We start from the raw sequence: 23,913 nt of genomic DNA, 5'->3' as shown, positions 1-23,913 counted from the left end.
GTATTTTATCTAAAATATGTACAAAATGATTTAAAAAATTTTTATTTTAGTCAAAAATATTGGGGGAGTTCAATCTAGAAACGACATATCAAATCGCAATGTTAATGTAGGCCAAATTGAGTGAGTCTTTCTTCTAAAAATCAACACACGGGCGGAAACAACGGAACCACCAGCCTTTTTTAACGAAAAGAAACTAGAATCAATAGGAAATCGATATAATTGCGTTTTCTTACCTATAACCAGTACCAACTTACATATGTAATCAATATCACCTTACATGTGTAATCAGTATCACCTTACACGTGTAATCTGTATATCCTAACATGTGTAATCAGTATCACCTTATATCTGTAATCTGTATCACCTTACATATGTAAAGTGTATCACCTTACACGTGTAATGAGTATCACCTTACATGTGTAATCAGTATCACCTTACACGTGTAAACAGTATCACCTTACACGTGTAATCTGTATATCCTAACATGTGTAATCAGTATCACCTTATATCTGTAATCTGTATCACCTTACATATGTAATCTGTATCACCTTACACGTGTAATGAGTATCACCTTACATGTGTAATCAGTATCACCTTACACGTGTAAACAGTATCACCTTACACGTGTAATCTGTATATCCTTACATGTGTAATCAGTATCACCTTACACGTGTAATCTGTATCACCTTACATATGTAATCAGTATCACCTTACACGTGTAATTAGTATCACCTTACACGTGTAATCAGTACCTCCTTACATGTGTAATCAGTATCACCTTATACGTGTAATCAGTATCACCTTACACGTGTAATCAGTATCACCTTACACGTGTAATAAGTATCACCTTACACGTGTGATCTGTATATCCTTACATGTGTAATCAGTATCACCTTACATGTGTAATCAGTATCACCTTACACGTGTAATCTGTATATCCTTACATGTGTAATCAGTATCACCTTACACGTGTAATCAGTATCATCTTACACGTGTAATCAGTACCTCCTTACATGTGTAATCAGTATCATCTTACATGTGTAATCAGTATCACCTTACACGTGTAATCAGTATCACCTTACACGTGTAATCAGTATCACCTTACATATGTAATCTGTATTACCTTACATTTGTAATCAGTACCTCCTTACACGTGTAATTTTAAATATAATTAAAAAAAAAACAAACAAAAAACAAAGACAAGAAACAAAAAAGGCATGAAAACAAAACAAAAAAAAACAACAACAAAAAACCCCCAAAAATCCCGATTTATTGTTTTAATTGAAGTAACAGTATTAATCGTTAATATCGTTAACAGAAGTCAACTCTTGTTGTCAAATTATCAAATTTATCCTTAAAATGTTTATGAAATGTATTATTATAAACTGGAAATTAATAATAAGTTCTTAGATACGAAGGTGATAAAAGTAATAAACAGGCACATGGATGTAAGCAAGTAGTTTGTAATCTATGTATGTTCTACTTTTTCTAGAAAAATAATTTTCTACAGAGCATAGCTGAGATGGAGTGTCATGAAAACAGACATAGTTTTACATTATTCATACATTTATTGTTAGGTGAAAAATTTAAACATTAGTTTCTACCATACTGGTTTGAACTCCTCGCGTTCCTAGTCATCGTTAAAACGTCAACAAACACTTACCATATCAACTAAATTACCTTACTTGTTACTAATTATGCCACAAACCGGATTTTCCTAGTAAAAACGGAAGTTATGTGACTGTCTTGAGAAAAATTAAGAAAATATCGGTTTCATAACTAGTTATAGCAGTAATAGCAAACACAGTCAAATAAATACAATCATAGAGAGTTTCCTCATGCAATGTTGTAATTTTGTTTACTGTACATAAAGTAATGTAAAGTAATGCTGTTGTATTTAAAAATCTTTTAAATTGTGAAACTTTCATATAAACAAAACTTGAATATATAAACCTAATTTGAGATATTCCGATAGAGCGAGCAATTAAGCATGCCAATGGTGACATCAAAATATACTGTTCATACCCCACTGTATTTGTAAGAATCCTGTTTTAAATCTAAAGGATCTTGATGTCGATCAAACGGATATAAATAGAGTGTACAGTGGCCAGTGATGATACAGGAATACTGTTCAAGGTGTTAATCATTGAAATGAGACGTAAGGACATGGAAGTATATGAGAACTAGTATTAAGGAAACAATATCATTGTAATAAAAAGTTTTTAATCTTCTGTCGTAAAATACTTCCTTTTTTTATAGAAACGAAATATGTTGAAGAAATGCCATTACATAAAACCATTACACTTTACTAAATATTACTTATTGAATATTGATTTATCATTAGCAAATGGAAAACTAGCTATTATCACGTGAATTTTATTGAATGTCAAACAGTCTCTAGTCTCTGTGTTGCTCATGCGTACGTCACTTTTGACAGCTCACGGTCATGCGCAAATCTATACGTATACGTGTACAGATATGTTTATTCGATTCAATTGCAATGACACATATCTTAAATTGATTGGTACGTTTGGGTTTTCGGTTCATTAAAGCTTTGCTTTTTGATTGGCTTCCAAGAAAATCGTATCCTATTTAATTATAAGTTATTTTAGTCATATTCTTATTTTCAAATATATTGTTTATTTTGACATATTTTGAGCAAGCTGAAATCTTAATTCATTAAAGTAATCTAGAATATGAAATATGTTATTGTTTTCACTTGCAGCACATGGCAACTAAACATTACTTGTCCAACAAAACAACATGTTGAATGAACAGTCTGTTGCCTTATTAAAGACATTTTCTGTAAATTTTAATTATTGCTGTAAGCATGACATAATATTGTTATTAGATATTATAGTATAATATTTGGATATAAGCATTGTAACGTTTGGGTAAACAATGTGCAACATGATATACGTTGATGATCTTTTTTATTTGTTAAGGTCTCGAATCATACACGTATCTAGCAATAATGTCAAGTGAACAAAATACATATTATGATAATCACGTGGATTGTCATTCATTGTTTTAAAAAGACCAATCAAAGCGTGTTCGTGAAAGATGACGTAGTTACAATATAAAAGGAATACTCCTTTTGAGTAAAGGGTTATAAGACAAAAATGACATCAACATACCTAAATTCGATAAGTCGAGGCTTTTCTGGAGAGATACATTATAGCCCAAACTGTTGTGCATTAAGTAAAGAAAGAGTCATAAAAAGCCAGGGTAAGGATCATCCTGTTACCGTCTTCGTGAGAAAGTGCGAATGCAAAAGCTTCACAGATATGACTTCAGTTGATGTCATAAACAAATCTTTACAAAATTTCCCAATGGACGGAGTTATTTTCACAGTTGGTGGATATGTGGAAAGGGTAATCAAAACGGAAAACGTTTGGAAATATATATTAAAATATATACCATATGCTGAACAAACGGCAACATGTCAAAGATGATATCAGAAGGTAGGTTAATTATCGCAAAGAAATACTGCATTTTTCTATTATAATTCACTATACTCTTATAAAGCGCATTAATACAAAAAATGATTTTGCCACTTACCAGAAAGGATATTTATATCAATATTACATACATCAACTAAGTGCACATGGCGGATGATTTTCAGCTGCTTATGCAGGAAAAAACACGTTGTGATAATTAACAAATTTATTGCGACGGAATTTTATCTCAGGTGGGTAAATGGTATTTCAAGACATGAAGACATGTTTGAATCAGTTTATAACATATATTTTCCTTTTTTAACTATATTTTCGCAGAATCCATCTACATTAGATAGAACAGAGAAGTACTGGAATGTTTCACCTCTTCGATAAAAGTGTGATAACTTGATGAAACCAACTGGCGCTGTACGATGGAAAAAAGAGGAGACTAACCAATGTCAAAATGTTATCTCGAGACTGTTTTATAACAACAAAAACATTCTTACTATTTTTTATTAATTTGTTATACTTCAATGAAATAACACTTCTTGTTCCAAAATTGTTTAACATATTAGGTTTTGGAAGATTTGACGAATTTGAAATAAGACATAAGGACATGGTAGTATATGAGAACTAGTATTAAGGAAACAATATGTAATATTATTCTAATAAAAAGTTTTTAATCTTCTGTCGTAAAATACCTTTTTTATAGAAACGAAATCTGTTGAAGAAATGTCATTACATAAAACTATTACACTTTATTAAATATTACTTATTGAATATTTATTTATCATTAGCAAACGGAAAACTAACTATTATCACGTGAATTTTATTGAATGTCAAACAGTCTCTAGTCTCTGTGTTGCTTATGCGTACGTCACTTTTGACAGCTCACGGTCATGCGCAAATCTATACGTATACGTGTACAGATATGTTTAAAGGAATAATCCCCCAGCGTTTATTGCGCAATTCAACGATGTTTCTTAAGTTATCAAGAATAAACCTAGAATTTGAAGATGAGTTTCACGACGGAAAATGTCGATTCGAACCTATGAAAATCAAACTTGTTGATAAATCAGGAAGAACTTATAAAGTTTTAGCACTATTTAGAAACTGCAAAAGACGCTGCAGACATTACGACGATAATACTTACAACAAGGATATACGTACTCTAGATATAGAACAGATAACCGTCAATGACAGTATACAAATTCATCAGAGAAAAGGATGCAACATAGTCTGTGAGAGAAATTTTACCTACGATGGGATGTATGTACAAGACGAGATGTGCTATTGCACGCGAGGGAAAACCATACGATCTGATGACTGAGTCTCAGCTTGTTAGCAAAACAAAGATAAAAAGGTAGGAAAAGGTAGGATATTTCAGAATCAAATGCTTCTTGCGTCTTTGTATTTTTATTCGTTCATATCTACAAAAATACATCATTTTTAAGTAGATTAATCCTTGTTTATAAACCATTATTATTTCTGTAAAACTAATTTTTTGAGATACATTTAAAAAGATTAGCGGAAAAGTGATTATATTTTCATAATACTTTTTTTTTTCGATAATCAGTACATTAATATAAAATGGTTCGCTTTCAGAATTGGCATAATGTTGTTGGAACCAACGTGGCATGTTAGAAAATCCCAGTGAATTACTACACAGTGGAACCGTGATATCTTCCTTTAATAGTCATACAAAGGAAATAATATCCACACAACAGAGAGGGAATGCTGCGATGTATACAAATAATATTCTGCGGGAATGTGGATATATCAACATATGCCTTCGCATAATGTGACATCTACTAATTTGTAATGAGGTTACATGAAAACTCTAACATCAAGCTAATGGAAAAAGCAACGGTACAAACTAGAATGTTTATGTAAGTTTAATAAGTATAAGAGTAATTCAATAAAATGTCTTTTTACTTTAGATTTTGTTTTATCTCCATCTTTTAAGAAGTTTGAGAAACACACAAGCTAATCATATTTGTCCGAAATAATTTTAAAATACAGCTTATGGTTTTCCTTTATAATCTATAAATTGATATATCCTCTTATATGTCATGTTCATATCAAATACATATTTAGTTTTGCCGTTCTGTTTTGTTTGCAATACTAACCAACTTTAAACGTGAACATTTGTTTAGTACTGGCTATGTCTTAACTTCTTCATTTGGCGCCGCCCTCTCCCTTTACCCCAATGTTAATTTGGGCTTCATCATTGATCGCATAGATACAGTCCAGATAACGTGATTGTAACGCCATATAAATATCAAGCTTAAACAATCACATAGCATTAATGTTAAATATTTTTCTGGTGAATTTTAGTTAGTATATTAAAATAAATCTAAAGACATTTTTTTTTTTGTAAACTTTCAAAGTTTATACTTGAAACGGGTAACAAGGTAACATAATCAATACCAAATATCCGATGTGTGATCGAATAACCTATAAGGACCATTCATTTCATAGGATATCATTAGTATTGCCTTGTGAAATTGATACCATAGTGATTTAGATAAACGAATCAGCACATACATTTAACATTTTTACTCGATTCAATTGCAATGACACATATCTTAAATTGATTGGTACGTTTGGGTTTTCGGTTCATTAAAGCTTTGATTTTTGATTGGCTTCCAAGAAAATCGTATCCTATGGTATATATAAAAGTATAAGTTTAGTATAGCATTGCTTATTATATTTTATGTCTTAAGCCCAAAACACGTGGTTATTTCTACTTTTCAACCATGGGGAAGAGCGATTTGAATCTTGATAACCTTGCGGAAAGCAGTCATTATTTTGAAGGTGAAACACATTATGACAAACGATGTGGGAGTACGTTTCTCCAGTGGAAACGGGATTTGTATGTTCTTCTTCGGAAATGTACATGTCCGATGAAAGAAGATAAGACTAACATTGATATTGCCTACCTTGAAAGCATAAAAAGCTTTCCAGTGGATGGTATTGCAATTAGTCAAAATCCGAACATGAGAATTGTCGGAGAACGTCAATTCGGAACCAAAGAAGATTGCTACAAATTTGTGATAAAGCATGATTGAACGTAAAGGATAATGACATCACTAAATGGAAAAAGGTAAGATATCAAGTGTATAAACAAGATTAAAAACTATCCCAATGTTTATATATTCCAACCATATTTAAACCTTTCATTGCACTGATAAAACCCTTACTGTCATTATGATAAATGGACATTCAAGTCGTGAAAATGACAACAGAAAACCTAAACACGCAATGAAATTTCTTCATTGATATCCATAGACATGTAAAGTATTTTTAAACACAAACAAATATTCATGTAAATTACAATTCTAAAAGCGAATCTAATAGTATATACATTCATTATGCTTGAATGTATTAGCGAAAGTATTGTTTTTCATCAAAGAAATCATTAGTCTCGTCACAGTTTGAAGTCGGGGACCCGTTACCCTAATAGTGCTCTCCGCCGTCAGACCATTGACCATTGTTTTCGTCTCGTGTTCTTTTACAAATTTACATCTCTTTAGTGTTCAAAACATAAACAATCACGGTTGCCAAGAACTGTCTAATAATTTCGCCAAAAACATCACTCCCAACTAAAAACATGAAAAAAATGCGTTTTTAGTATGTGCTTTAACAGATAAAATGAAAATATTCATAATATAGACATAAGGAATACAATTCATTTTTTAACATTGATGAGGTCATAACAACATTGGTTTCTGGATATATGCCATGAATCGCAGAGACAAATGTTCTTATGACCTCATAAATGTTGAAAACATAAAATAGGTGTCTGTTTCCTACAAATATGCCTCTATTCATAGCCTAAAGTAAACCAAGCCAATTTACAATGTTAAATTTATGAACTTAACTATATCAGCACTAACTTAATCCTATCGTTGTAGCAATGTTTATACAACATTAACATATATTTATATATATATATATATATATATATATGATGTATCATTAACACCTCCTTGATTTGTCTTACTAGTTTTTCTCTATTATCGAAATGCAGATTTTAGTGTGTATGTCATGCATTAAATTCCATTTATTACTTATGAGAGGATTGTTCAAAATAGACTATCTTATACATTCATCTGGCTGGTAAACCATTTCACCTTCCAGAACTCGACAGGCGTGTAATATTAAAACATGTTTAAGTATAAAGAGTGTAGATCTACTTCGTATTATTATCGTCAGTTCGGGTGTTTTTGTTTACACGTAGGTGTATGTGTGTGCGTGTGTGTATGTGCGTATGTATAATGTTATGTATCATAATTGTGTGTATTTATAAAGTCTCGAATTATACACGAATTATATAACAATGGCAATGATCAACATCAATAGCCTTATCTGTACCAAAGCAGCACATTGTGATTAATGCGTGGATTCTCATTGGTTGTTTTAAATACCAGCCAATCAAAACGCTTTCGTTAAAGATGACGTGCATGCTCGTAATATATAAGGAATCATCTTTTTGAGTAAAGGTATATAGAACAAAAATGAATTCATACTTAAACTCGATAAGCAATAACTTTTCTGGAGAGATACATTTAAGTCCATCCTGTGGGACAGTGAAGAAAATAATACTCATATATACACAATATGTTAACGTCCTGGTTAGAAAGTGCGTTTGCGGACAATATATAGATATGACTGATTTTGATGTGACAATGGAGCCCTTATATAGGTTTCCAATAGACGGGGTTATGTTTACCGTCAACGGGAGAATGAAATCTATAAGACACTGGAATGGCCAGAGATGGATATATGTGCTCCAGTTTGAAGATTACGCTCAACGAATGGCAACACAAGTCCCGGTGAAATAAAAAAAGGTTAGTTTTAATCAGAAAATATCATACTTTCCTAACATAAAAATGCCCTGTAGTATACTGATACAAGAGCGAATTGCATGATTTGCCTGTCACCATGAAGGCTATTTATTTCTGCATTATATATCTCAACGAAAGTGCTAATAACGAATATATTTCAACTGACAAACACTACAATCTAACTGTGAGAAGTTATATATACACCGGCACATAAGACTTTGGCATAAGATGAGCTCACTATTATTCAAGGGGAATATATGAAGAAACTAATTGTCTCAACAGTTATTATTCCCTTGTGATAGAGCGAACAATGCCAATGGTGACATCAAAATATACTGTTTATACCCCACTGTATTTGTAAGAATCCAGCTTCAAATATAAAGGATCTTGATGTCGACCAAACGGATATAGATAGAGTTTACAGTGGCCAATGATGATACATTTATAGTCTTCAATGTTGTAGACGAAGGGAGAAAACTCCTACATGCTTTGATTTATTGAAAGCAATCAAAATTGATTGATACTGCACATCGATTGCAAAATTCATAGTTTTTCGTAAACCCTTATATTCTTCTGCTGAAAATATGAATAATCAGTACTGGCATTTACTGATAAAGGACTTTGACAAATATTGATTCTGTAAATATAGATATTCAATTATCTTTTACCCGTTCACTTTAAAATGTACTACCTTTTTTTCATTTAACAACCTTTCATGAAAAATGTCTTCTTGATGTTCAAAAGTTTTTTAAAGTGTTTTGAATATTGCTTGCTAAATATATTTAATTGTACGGAATTTCACCTCAAAGACAAATGTGGTTTAAATCAGTTTCTAACGTATGTTTTTCATTTTTACTCTGTAGATTCAAACTGCGTTTCATAGAAGCATTGGAATGTTTGCCATCTTCAAAAAGAAGCATGATACCTTGATAACAGCTGGTGCTCTACGATGGAGGAAGGAAGAAACTAGCCAATGTCTCCAAGTGATCACGAAACTACTTAACAATGACAGAACGATCTTAAATTTTTGAACATTATATTATGACTTTTATAAATAAATACGTAGAACACTAATCCATGGACAAATTTTACTTTATATTTTATTGATCTCTTGCAACATTTCAAAAATTTGAAATTTAACTCGTACTCTTACAAGTTTGTACAGTTAAACAAGAGTGGATCATTTGCATTTGGAAATTAAAACTTTTCCACCCAGTAAGAGAATTTGAAGTGAACACGACAACCAAAACCTTTATCAATAAATCAATTCACAAAAGCAAACGCTTTCTTATGACGTAGAGTTATAGTTATCCGTGTATTACATATAATCTGTGGGGATTAACTACGTGTTCCGGGAGACAAGTTCTAAGACAGTAACACACACAAAAAAACAAAAAAAACAAAACAAAAAAAAACCACCTTCTTATGTTGTTCGAACAGTTGTTCAGATTATAAATCCCTTTTCATAAATGATTATCAACAATATCATGAATTTTATTGACCATTTCTGGGGTTGCAACATTGGCAGGCCTTCCAGGAAGGGGGGGTCATCCTCAAGGCTCTATCGGCTGTGCTTAATATTCAGCCACCCACCTTTTCATTGAGAGTATGAAGGGGGCATCTTTCTCTAGTGTTCTACTATATCATTATGGATATCCTTAGGTGTTAAACTTTTTTTTATGTAAATATTGGATCACTTTTGTCTTGTTTACTTTAGACTGATACCTCTTCGATATAAACTTACCAAATGCGACTAGTCCTTTGAGTATCTCCTTCAATACGAGGCTAACAAAATATCAATCATCCCTCGTAGCTTGCTAATATAAATGTTACAATAAATGTAACAATAGATACACATTTTTTTTTTTTACATTCTACAAGACGTTTGGTATTTTTTTTTCAATTTGTTTAATTAAGCACATTATTTCATATAAATCATTCGTTACACGCATAACTCATCTCGGCAACCAACATGATGCTTTCTCATCACACTGATTCAAGCCTATCTTCAAATGCCTCAAAATGTTACAGTGTGAACGTTTTGTGAAAACTTAGGATACCTAACACAGAAAGTCATTTATGTGACACTTTTGAGAACACCTCATTTTGAAAATATATATAACATAAACATTTATTTATAACCCGATCCCTCCTTTTCTAGGAATACAATATTATTGTAAGTCAATTTCAATGCTGATGAAATTTGATCAAATAATGATGAAATACTTATTATTGTAAACACAAGACATTCCAATCTATTTATTCAACTGGTGGAAACTTCCAACACACATACTAAACGTTTTGGTTTGGTATTATGCCAAATAGTATGAACAGATACACAAATAATTTTACGCAATTTTATTTCAAAACAATATTTCAAATAGGTTTAAAACGACTAAAGACTCTTTAAATGCCTAAAAAGACCCTTTATAGAACCTATATAACTTAAACGAAAATATCAAATAACAACTTCCGTTCTTAAAAGTATGCAGCTAACTAGATATTAAAAAATATAAACTTAGGGAGGGACGTTCGTCCCGTATCGATTATTATTCAACAAAGAAACTGTATAAACTATTTAAGGTATTATTTACTTTTCTTGAATTACAATACATAATTTTGATGCGTTTTGATAGCAATCACAATAAATCAAATACTTCTCCAGACTAAATAAAAAGTTTAAATGCCATTAATAAGTATGCCATAACTTATTTTTACATATAGATAAATCCTTATTGTATTTACTTAAGATCAAAATATCATATTTAACTCAAAATATGAGGGGTATTCGTTCATAGTCCACGATACTTATTCAAGATCAAAATCGATTTAAGAAGACAGGATATGAGCAAAAGATCAAATCAACATATCGACCCTAAAAGGGAAGAGTAAAATAAGACAAGATGATTTAGAAAGGTAAGCTACTTTATCAATGACAAGCGCAATTTAGATTTTATCCCAAATGAAGGAGGATTCAAAATCAGATCGGGGGTGGTGACTACGGAAACACCAAACTTATCAGTAAAAAGAAAATTGAAATTACCTATGTAATCTGTATATCCTTACGTATTTGATAAGGTTGATATTACATGTGTAATCAGTACCACCTTACATGGGTAGTCAGATCCTTCTTACATGTGTAATTAGTATCATCTTACATTACATGTGTAATGAGTACCTCCTTACATGTGTAACCAGTACCTCCTTGCATGTGTAATTAGCATCATCTTACATTACATGTGTAATCAGTATCTTCTTACACGTGTAATCTATATCTCTTCACACGTGTAATCAGTATCACCTTACATGTGTAATCAGTACCACTTTACATATGTAATTAGTACTCCCTATATGTGTAATCACTGCTACCTCATATGTGTAACACGTAGCCCGAAAAAAAACGTATTTGCAGAGGAATTGGTCCAATAATTATTTTTTTCTGAAAAAGAACTAAACATATTAAAACTTTTCAATACCATTTAAACGACAGAGCCAAACATTAATTAAACTGTATGATACTAGTACTCGTCAGCAATGTTAAGAGCCTAAAGTGTCAATACCTACTGGAGACTATTGGGACTATTGAGGAAACTGCAATAGGTCAAAACACATGTCAAAAACTAGGGATTGGGAGTTGCAATAGACCCATAATTCAGTGAAATTTAAAAAAAAAAATCAATATCATATTTGAAAAGAGAGTCAAGTACATGTTTACACTGGAACCAAGTTACTATTGGTTAAAACGTGGCATACATTAAAGTTGAATGTCAATACGAGGTAACATCGTTTACTTAAGGTTTTCATAAAGTTACGTTTGTAACATACGTGGGACTGTTCAAAAGACAATAAGTAAATATCAGAGATAAATTGAGATATATCTAAACATTTTTATAATAGGAAATATCCAATGGTTACTCTATATGTATCTGAGTAAAAATCTTATCACTTCATATTAGTTTTTATTGATTTTAAAATGTAAATATTCTACAAAAAGCGTTTTACATCTTAGCGGTTATCATGTTTCAACGATTTTCGCACTGGAAACATCTCGCAAAATTTGAGTGGGTTTACATGCTGCAAAATCCATATCATAAACATTTCATTATAATCTTTCACTTCACACATTCAACAGCTGACGGTAATTTGTACATAAAACATACAAGTGCGAAGTTCGATGATAATGAACTTCTAATTTGCATAAACAGGGGTCACAATAATTATCGGTCACGAGATGATCAGTCACTATTTATAACAACCAATAAAGTTGTTCTTTCAGGCTTTCCACGGAGAAAGGAATATATATACGACACATACATACACTAAAGCATATAACATATTTAGAAACTTTAAAAACAACAGTCGTCAGTTAACAGTAAGGATTTTTTTAAAACTAAGATGAGTTCGTCAAAGTTACATAATTATTTGGACAAGAAAAGTGGTCAATTTGTGGGCGAAATGCACGAAAGTAAAAAATGTGGTTCCGTTTCGAAAACAAGACACACACACTTTGATGGAAAACATTATAAAGTTAAATGTATACTACGAAGGTGTCACTGTGGCCAATACACTGACTGGACTCATCTCCATGTTGAAGATATGAAAATGGCTGAATTTCCAACGAAGGGGGCAATCCTTACAACAAATAGGCACGCAAGTGTTAAAGTCACACGGCAATACGGGAAAAAAGGCCAACGAAAATATCAAATGGAATTACGAAACTATTCTCAAAGAAAATGGACAGTTCGACGTTAGACGTAAAATCAACATTTACAAACTAAGGTATTTTAAATAAGGGAACTGTCAAATCACTGTTAAAATTAAATCAGGCATCATATGTCTTTTTAAAATATGTCATAAAACTAAAACTTTCTATTCATCACGAAATTGAAAGTACCAGTAATCGTGTTTTGGAAATACCTAGTACACCAGTACTAAACACTAAGCATTACAATTCAGTAGGTCCTACAAGAATATACATAGTACCGCTTGTGATCAGAACGCTTCGCGATCTCGTCACACGAACCCACGTGACTACATTCGACTTTGTCGTGTGCCATTCTTTAAAAACGTCAACAGAGGAAAACAATATAACCATAAGTAATATATGTACGCGGAATTACCTTAACGCTGTTTACAGAACAAATATAGCAGATTTTACTACTACATCAAGGTATTAAAAAGAAATTTGAAAATATTAACCTTACTTCAGCCTCTCATAATAAATGACACTATTTCCATTGAAATAAAGAGAACCACTTAGGCCTATATCGAGAGATTCATCTTTACACAAAACCAAAAACAAAATACACCAGGATCTTCTTTTTGAATCACCGTACATAATTTTGAAGTAGTTACCGCTATATTCTTTGTTTTTTAGGTTGCTGATGGATTGTTATTGAGATCATGGAATTCACAAAAGATTGTACTGACACTACCTGTACTGACACTACCTGTTTGGACACCAGTTTACATGTCACCAATACGCAACTGGTAATTTGGAAAGAAGTATCATCATTTTGTTTTCAAACTTGTGAATAATTTCAAAAGACGTTATCAGCGAATTCCGGATCAAGGGAGCAAAATGGACATTAACATTTAAAATATTACGTTAGAAAACCCCCATGACGAATCGGCTGTAATATATAACATATTTACTTACTTTCCACATTTATACACTAATATATGTTTAATCGCATACATATTATACTAATGGTGTGTACCATCTTTTGATCTACTTCTGATTCAACAATTGTCTTTTCCTTGAATATCATTCAATTCAATTATCATAAGTAAAAGATATGCTCAAGTATAAATGTTTGATATTTTTCTTGAGGAAATACATGTATGATTATAAACGTACATTATTACGTTTTTAAGTGTTTATCAAAGACAGTTCTAACATTGAAGGCTGCATTGACAGCAAATTTCTCTCTTTGATAGATCGTTGATTCTATATGGGGAAAAGAGGTACATAATTGATAAATAAGGCAATATGGCAATCCGTGTGTGGAATATCTGTATTCCCTATTCATCTTGATTGATGCGCATACATCATTTCTAAAAATAATACTTGTTAAACATATTCCCCCAAGAGACAGCAGTATGGTAATTTATAAGTTCTTTTTCAATAAGTATAATGATAATGAAATAGATGTAGTGTGACACATGATGGAAGCCCTGCTTGGCCTCATGTTTTCATCCTATCCATGCAGAAATGTATCAGTGAATGAATGGTATGTATTTCAATGTTGTGACGGTACAAACAATAAACGTTTTTAAAAAGAATATCATTATTGTTGTGCAGAAATGCATTCGCATCTTACTGACTTATTTCAGTCTGCGGGTTTTCCTTAGCGCGTTAGTTCCTATATGCCTAAAATGTTAATGTTCGCAGCCCGACACGGTCAGGATATTTTTCATAACTACTTTCTATTACAAATTTGAAAAAAAAAAACGAATTTAGATTTTTGAATGTATACACACTATGAATAATATCACACAATTATGGCATAGAGGGAGGAATTACAGTCAATAAAATGCTCCTATATAATACATTTAAGAGATATTATTATATAGAGAAGGTCGTTTTTCAGACAAATTGTTAAACTGATGACTTAGGTGCCCTTTTAGAAATATGTATCTTTTAACCAAAAGCGGTTGGAAATTGATGTTTGAAATACCTACTTGCCCCATTTGCATGTCAAGGTCAAAATAAAACAAGTATTTACATATATTCAAAAAACAGTATGTCTATTTTGTAAAAATTATGTGAAACAAATGTTTTGTTGCAATTTTTCTGGAAGGTAAGCCCATACTTCAGGTATGGATGTGTAATCGAGCCCCTGTGGCCTAGGTGAAAGGCTGTTATGACTACTGTCAACCACAAATTAGTATGAGAAATAAGGATATCATAGGAAATGTCTTTTAATCGAGAGTGCTGCGTAAGTGATTACTTCAGTTCACAATTTCTTTACCGTCTGGTGTAACGAATGAATCATTTTCCGATTTTATTTCAGGAATAAAAAAAATATAAAATTCAAGCTTTGAATGACACTTACGAAAAGTATTTTTGCTCCATTAAATTCCTAACTGAATATATCTATTATTTTGCTATGTATATATATCATATTATTTTACGCTCCTAAAATCCCTTTAACATTAAATACAAGTATTATAATGCGTTTGATCCTCAGATAACTCGGGTATATTTCACAGCCTTTTGATGTACGGGGTGGAATTACGATTATCGTTTAGAGTCAATATGTCGTGCTGGAAGTTTCCAGGAAATGGTTAAATATAGATTGGAATTCCGGAAAGGTAAATTGGCTAGTTAAGCAATCACACATAATGCACGAGTTGGTATCAGCACTGGTGATTAAAACAAAGAAAATATACAGTCCCAAAATGCTTGTAACGCTTTAATTCATTTGAAAAGTGACGCGGTTTAGAAGGAATCATATATTAAAAAATTATGGAATTCATTAGAATTGTGGTATTTCTTTTTACCTGTTTCCATTTACGTTGCCTTTTAAAATCACTTGAGGTCCTTAGCATCAATGACGAATTATATAAGGACAGAACAGATGCATGGTATTCCTTTCACCACGGACGAGTCCTATAAGGACGAAACAGATGTATGATGTCCCTAACCCCACTGGCGAGTCATACTAGGACAAATCAACTGTATGATGTCCCTAACACCACTGGCGAATCCTACCTGGACAAATATATATATGATGCAGTTTTATTCAGTTTGACTGTACAATATTTACTCTCAATTTTGACTGGTGCTATAATCGTGTGTTATTTGAACAATGCTTTTTTACTCAAGCAATTAAACCACGACTTAACCAGATTGAGAGATGAATGGAACGTTATTTTCAGAAAAGGCGTAAGATTTTTGTGATATACGGCAGCCGAATGTAAATCAGAGTCAACATTATCCACTTACTTGACTCTTCTAGCTGCTCGGATTCGAATACTGACTATAGTCTTTCTCAGATGAAACCTAGCAATAGGTTGAGCACCAGAAGATAACTCAGTTAAGTTAATAATGCAAAGTATTTAAAACTTGTTACAGGTCAATGGAAAATGATCAGAGAAAACCGACCATAAATTTCCAAGTAACCGTAGTTAAACTATTGACATGAACATATTTTTTCATATCTCAAAGGCAAGTAAGTAGGGAATAATGACATGTTAAGGAAATAGAGTCTTAACTTACATGACAAAAGGAAATTTTGACAACACCATCCTCGAAAAAGTATGCAGATAATACGAACAATTGTTCAGAAAGCATCTTCAGCTCCATCGATGATAACCGCATTGCCAATCAAGGTCAAATCAAAGATGTATCATATCCTCGAGATAAAAACCAGGATGAAGAAGACTGAAGCAATGGCATATCAAACGACATTGAGCATGCTTAATTTCCAACCAGGAAGGAATTGCCAAGCCGCATCTAATTACAAGGGATCTACACCGTTTAAGTGGATTATATCTGTAAATTCTATCTATCAAAAAAGTTTATTACTCTGAGGTAGTAGAAATAATAGAAATTTAAGTCCAATGCTCCTAATATAGTAAAAGAGCATTATATAACTTAGCGGATGTATGATACATCATCTGCTCTAACAAATAAAGCATTTAATGATTAGTCATGGTCATTTGATGTCAGTGATATAAAAAATGAAATACTAATGTTCTTTCTGAAAAATAAAGACACATATTACATTTCATTAGTCAACAAATATTAGGGATACTTATTAATACAAATCATGCATGTTTATGGCCATGGCAACACCAGGCAAACATTATAAAAATAAAAAAACAGTCGTTGCTTTCTTAATCCACATAATTAAAATTCATCAAAGTATTTCAACACATGTTCAAAGACAGTAAGCCTTGAATTGTAACATATTGTGTTATCAGACTCAAAATAGAAATTGCAGTTCCTATTATAGATTGTTTGTCCATCTGTACCAGTACACAGAATAATTGTCAAACTAATGCTAAGTAATGCCAATCAATTCTAGGGTAGATATGACTGGGAATGTTAAGCTACGTGTGTGTCACACCTATTTGATCGTTCTGACTGATGGGACAGTGTGCCGCATACACAATGGAATTTGTTACCTTGAAAAGTGATTACGTGGATTCGTCCTGAATGAGCAAATATGATTGGTTGATGAAAATGGCAATGGGATTTTTCATAAAATCCCAGAAATACCTGTTTTTTTCATTTATAAGACAGCAGCGTACGATGTAGTGAAATAACGTTAAACATCCCCAGGACGAATCGGCTGTAATATATAAAATACTTAATTGTCCTTAGGAATTAGTTACTAGATTAACTACGTGCATTGTTTTGTATGAAAAACTAATTTATAAACAATGGTGGCTTTAGAAATAATCGTAATAGGTGGAATAGTTGTTTTCGGTATATTCGGCATAATAGCTGTATGCCTCAGTGGAAAAATCCAAGGAAGACCGAGCTATGGGAAATCTAATGACACAAACTAAAAAAGGTAAGTCATTAAATTCTCTCATTTGGACTTTAAACGCGCGCAAAAGATATTACATACCATATATTCGCTATTTAAAAATAGAAATTAAAATTACAAAACCAATGCCAGTCATTATTGCATCTTTCTATCAAGCGGATAAACTTCTCTTTATAGTAACGAAATCTAAACAAGATTTTTGGCTAAACGTCGCTTACAGAACGAATATAATAGATTATTCCATGAATTTGATCAGTTTTGCAGATTCTTGGTGTATTTTGTCCAATACAAGACACTATTTCCATTTCATATAATAAAAAGAACCAATTATGTCTGTATCAAAACGCATTTTTACATACAACCAAACAGTTAAAAAAATAACATAAAATCAACATACAAAAGAAACTTCTTAATTATTATTTTAAACATCGTCCTGAGTTTTAAAAGTAGTTAACGCTATTTTAAATTTCTTTGTTTTAGGTTGCTGATGGATTGTTATTGAGATCATGGAATTCACAAAACAAATGTACTGACACTACCTGTACTGACACTACCTGTACTGACACTACCTGTTTGGGACACCAGTTTAGATGTCAACAACACACAACTGGTAATTTGGAAAGAAGTATCATCATTTTGAAATTTAATGTCAGCAGTTTGTTTAAGAGCAGCAGTGAAGGATCTGTTTTCAAACTTATGAATATTTAACTCAGAACACGTCATCAGCGAATTTCATATCAACGGAACAAAATGGACATATCAATCTTGTGGACGAAGCTGCTGTATTATTTGTTTTTATATGGGATAAATAAACCACTTGCTGTTTTATCACCTATAGATTATACTATTAGTGTGTAACGCCATTTTATCTATTACTGATCCAACCATTGTCTTTTCATTGACCATCATTAAACTGAATTGCAATAAATAAAAGTAATATTCAATTACATACGTTATTTTTGTGTTCATTTTGCTATAATGAATGTAAATGTAAACATTACGTTTTATATATTGGCAGCAAAGTCTAGAAGGGGGGGGGGGGGGGGGGGGGGGGGGGTCAGGAAAAGCTCAAATTGAAAATGAGGTACATAACTTATTAAAAAAAAAAAGACAATGGAATGGAATGCATGTCAGAGCGGTATTCTTAACATTTATTTATATATCATTTCAAAAAACAACACTCGTTTCAAATTTAAACATATTTCCTCCAGTACACAGCAAGAACGTGATTTTGATGTTCTTCTTCAACACTCTAACGCGCTTGATTATAGAATATAAGTGTGTCCCTTCTTGGCTTCATGTTTTCATCCTATCCATGATGGAAGCCATTTTTGGCTTCTTGTTTTCATTGCTATCCATGTAGAACCATATCATTATCAGTTAATAAATGGTGTATTACATTGTTGTGACGTAACAAGCAACAATTGAAAATTAAAGATTATTATTACCGTTGCTCAAGAATGCATCCATTCCTTACTGACGTATTTTAGTCTGTAGATGTTGCTTAGCACATTAGTTCCTCATTCACCTATAATGTTAATGTATTTCATTGTGGCATCACTATCTTAACCTTTCCAAGAAGTTGATTTTGAGAACCAAAGATATATTAAAGTTTTCTATGAAGATAAACTCCCAACGCCAATTTAATAATATATTCCTAATTTCCTGATTGGTCTCATGATAATGTTTTGTAAAACTATCTAGTGAAGCTGTTTTGGTCGCAATCAAGATCTTATTTGAAAACGCTTTATAGCATATGACACTACTTTGGCTCTATTTTCGAGAACCTAACATCTCGAGCTGGATTTGATTAAGGTTGTCGCATATGGTTAAAAAGAAAGAAAATGTTTTCCTTTTTAGAATGTTCAGGGGGTTTCCGGTTTTTCTTGTTATGTTGTCCATGTGTAACCCTTGTTTAATCGGTTTTTTTTTTAGCTTATATTACTATTTATATTTAGTGTCGATATCTTATTGTTGTTGTCAGCAATAACTAACTATTTATTAAAACATTCATAGTATATGTAAAGAGCCGGTTATACAGGTCATATATAGTACATATTCAATTAAACCTTTTATCTATCTGTGGTGTATCTATTATATTGATTTACACTTCGAACATCATTTTAACATCACATATGACTATGCGTTTGGTTTTCAAAATCAGATAACGTTGGTATGATTTATAGTCTTCTTTTGAAACTATTCTATCTGAAAGACCAATGACTGGTTTGGAATTATGAATCATATCTGTTGTTCTGGAAAATTCCAGTAAATAGTTAAATATAGATTGGAATTCCGGAATAGTAAAAGGGGAAGGTCACTAATGAAACACAATACAAACACCATTTGGTAAATTTCGTAAGCTATGGTGATTAAAAGTACAATATTATATACTCCTGTAATTTAAACCGTAATTTTAGTACGAAGTTGATCATAATCTGCTTGTCAAGTTTTTATTCATTTGAAAGGTGTTACGGTACAGAAGAAATAATGTATTCAATATTATGGAAGTCATGGGTGTTTTGCACATCTCCATCCATATTATGATATTTATCTTTGTAGTTAAAAAAAATCAATCAGGGCGATTTTGACCAAAGTGAAAAATGATTTCGAACACTGACTATAGTCATTCAGACGAAAACTGGTGATAGGCGGAGCACATAGGAGGTAAACCAATAGCTAACTCAGATAACTAAATAATGCAACATATTAAAAGTACCCTATGGCTTGATGATCAGAGAAAAACGACCACTGATATCTTAGTAATCGTAGTTGAACCTTTGGACCAGAAGATAAGGATATTTCAAAATGACGAGAACTTATTGTATATCTTTTGAGAAAGCGACGCTATCGTTCATGCATAAACATCAACAAAACCCAGAAGAGACCATTTTCGAAACACTCATGGCAAATGTTCAGTTCCAAGGATCGCCCATCGTCAACATGAAGTTCATCAAAGTGAAGTAGATGAATGTGTTCCACTTTCCAAGAACTCAAGTGTATTAACAACATCATCATCTGATTGCCGTCCGTTGATGTGAATACTTAGATTGGACCATATATGCTACATTAAATTTACACTTGTGATAAACAATTTTTAACAGACTGATGTATAAACGATGTGAAAGTTCCGGGTGAATTTGAAAGATATCATGATAATATTACAAGTAAATGCTTTAATACATTTTTGTTCATCTCACAAATCTACCGGACGACGTGATCAAAAGCCTATTGTATTGTAAACATTAATCAAACGATCAATGCTGTTATATAAGATATTAATAAACAAATACATACAAATGGTAGCTTCTTTGTACTTAAATTCAATGGTTGGTAATTTAAAAATGTACCACATATATTTGTTCACGAAACTAATCGTTAATTTCAATCTGATTACTGTGTCTTCACTTTAAAAACTAACCTAATACGTTTCTATCTTCATTACATAAACATTGATAGCAGAGAGATAAGCAACCTTATATATATGTGTAAAGTCAGGGGATTTGTCTTTTACTAGTAACCGTTAGGCTGAGTAACGTCTTCAGTATGGCGACATATCTCAGCTCTCTTCAGACTCAACTATGATTCCAGATAGAACGCCATTTTTACCAGTGTTGGTATACAGAACCATGTTCTATGACAGAATGATATGAAATATACAAATAATCATCACCAAGACAGTATAGAGGGGATAAATAGAATGGTAGATTTAGCTGACAACTTACCAAATATGATTGTAAACGTACTTTATTACGTTCTTAAGTGTTTAGCATTGAGAACAAATTTCTCTTTGAAAGATCGTTGATTCTATATGGGGACAAGAGGTCATACATAATCGACAATATGGCAATCCGTGTGTGGAATATCTGTATTCCCTATTCATCTTGATGGATACACATACATCATTTCTAAAAACATTACTTATTTCAAATTTAAACATATTCCCCCCAAGAGACAGCAGTATGGTAATTTATAAGTTCTTTTCGAACAATTTAATGCGCTCATAATGAAAAAGAAGTAGTGTGACGCATGTTTTCATCCTATCCATGCAGAAATGTATCAGTGAACTTATTTAGTGAAGCTGCTGTGGTAGCAATCATGATATAATATAAATATGTTTTATGTTGTATCAAACTTCCTCATTTCTTTTTTCAAGAACCTAGCATTAACTGGATGTGATCTGGATTTGATCTAGGTTGTTTGATATGGTTGACAATACAGAAGAGGATTTCTTTTTAGGATTAACAGGTTCCATTCTCCTTGCAGGGTTAGGGCATATAGAATCAACGATCTTTCAAAGAGAGAAATTTGCTGTCAATGCAACTTTCAATGTTCAGAACAGTCTTTGATAAACACTTAAAAATGTAATAAAGTACGTTTACAATCATATTTGGTAAGTTGTCAGCAAAATCTACCTAACCTGTTCAGTGTTATTTTATTTTGTTTTCTTTTATTCATGTACAGTCCCCTCCTTTTTATCGATTTTGAATTAAGATTTATATTTAGTGTTGATATTCTCTCCAATTAACTAAGTGTGTATCAAGACATTTACTATATTAACAGTTAATTTATAGTAGGATATAGCATCGACTAATTCCAAGTCACACAAATGATCAAACCTGAAAAATAACCATACTGTTTATGCTCACATGTGGCTGTAACACACGAAAGGAGCATTTGCTTAACCGAATTTGACTTTATGAACGTATATACACTATGAATACTATTATTATAATATTATACAATCAAATTGTTAAACTGGTGAGTTAGGTGCCTTTTCACCCAAAAGCGGTTGGAATTTGAATACCTCCTTGCCATATTTGTACGATATAATTCACAAATGTCATTTGCATGTCAAGGTAAACATAAAACAAGTATTTACACATAGTCAAATTTATTCAAACCACTGGTTACATTGTGTGCTGTAGACACTTGTGAGCAAACGGTATGTCTATTTTGTACAATATATATGATACAAATGGGCTAAGTGTGTCCCCCTTGAACCGTACATTTCCGCATGTTTTGTTGGAATTTACAAACATCTTAACAAATTACATGCCATCAGCAAGGCCAACGGTTTTCTATGATACATATTAAAAGCTTATCAAATTATTTCTGTGAAATTGCATCAATATGAGTTATAGGCTTGTATATATCACTGGTTTTGTACCTTAATACTTAATACTCTGTTGGCATAGATGGAAGCACACAGGGTGTCTCATCTAAGAAAAGACACTTCGTCGGGCAGGTAAGCCCATACTTTTTTTTATGTTTGGGCGGGTAATCGAGCCCCTGTGGCCTAGGTGAAAGGCTGTTATGACAACTGTCAACCACAAATTAGTATGAGAAATAAGGATATCATGGGAAATGTTTAAGTGTTAAATCGAGAGTGCTTCGTAAAATATTTTTGCTCTATTTAATTAACTGCATAACTATTATTTTGCTATGTAGATATATCACGCCCCTAAATCCATTAACATTAAATACTTGTACTATGATGCGTTTGGTCCTCAGATAACTCGGGTATATTTCACAGCCGTTTGATGTACTGGGTGGAATTACGATTATCGTTTAGAGTCAATATGTTGCACTGGAAGTTTCCAGTTAATGGTTGAATATAGATTGGAATTCCGGAAAGGTAAATTGGCTGGCACGAGTTGATAAATTTCATCAGCACTGATGATTAAAAAAACAATATTATACAGTCCTGTGATTTATACTGTGTTTTCAATGTTATGGAATTCATTAGAATTATGTGGTTTTTCTACCCTCTAGATTTTGATATGTTTTACCTGTTTCCAGTTAAGTTGCCTTCTATAATCACTTGAGGCCCTTAGGATCAATGACCAATCATTAAAGGACAAAACAGATCATGATGTCACTAACATCACTGACGAATCCTACAAGGACCAAACTGACTATAGTCGTTCTCAGATGAATCTAGCAATAGGTTTAGCACATAGGTGGGAACCAGTAGCTAACTCAGTTAGGTTACTAATGTAAATTAAAATAGATGTTCTATAACTTCTATCATGTCTGCTTTATCAACCTGGATAAATTATTCCAAATACTAATATATTTAAAACATGTTATAGCTCGATTAAAAATGATCAGAGGAAA

General features: G+C 32.2%; 1 protein-coding gene and 3 long non-coding RNA genes across 4 annotated transcripts in view; 3 read left to right on the top strand and 1 right to left on the bottom strand.

Moving 5' to 3' along the window:
• LOC117342402 overlaps positions 1-23,913 on the bottom strand; it is a 91,126-nt gene that overhangs the window by 24,480 nt on the left and 42,733 nt on the right. The gene's annotated exons all lie outside the window — the stretch shown is intronic.
• On the top strand, positions 6,056-9,364 carry LOC117342408. Its single transcript, XR_004535856.1, has 2 exons — positions 6,056-6,546; positions 9,154-9,364. It is a non-coding gene; the product is annotated as an uncharacterized LOC117342408 (long non-coding RNA).
• On the top strand, positions 12,575-15,771 carry LOC117342405. Its single transcript, XR_004535853.1, has 2 exons — positions 12,575-13,069; positions 13,668-15,771. It is a non-coding gene; the product is annotated as an uncharacterized LOC117342405 (long non-coding RNA).
• Positions 17,383-18,742, top strand: LOC117342406. Its single transcript, XR_004535854.1, has 2 exons — positions 17,383-17,817; positions 18,274-18,742. It is a non-coding gene; the product is annotated as an uncharacterized LOC117342406 (long non-coding RNA).

Source organism: Pecten maximus, chromosome 14 (assembly GCF_902652985.1).
Source record: "Pecten maximus chromosome 14, xPecMax1.1, whole genome shotgun sequence".
Taxonomy (NCBI): Eukaryota; Metazoa; Mollusca; class Bivalvia; order Pectinida; family Pectinidae; genus Pecten; species Pecten maximus.
The sequence above is the reverse complement of the archived record's forward strand: the minus strand, read 5'-3'. Positions and strand labels throughout refer to the sequence as shown.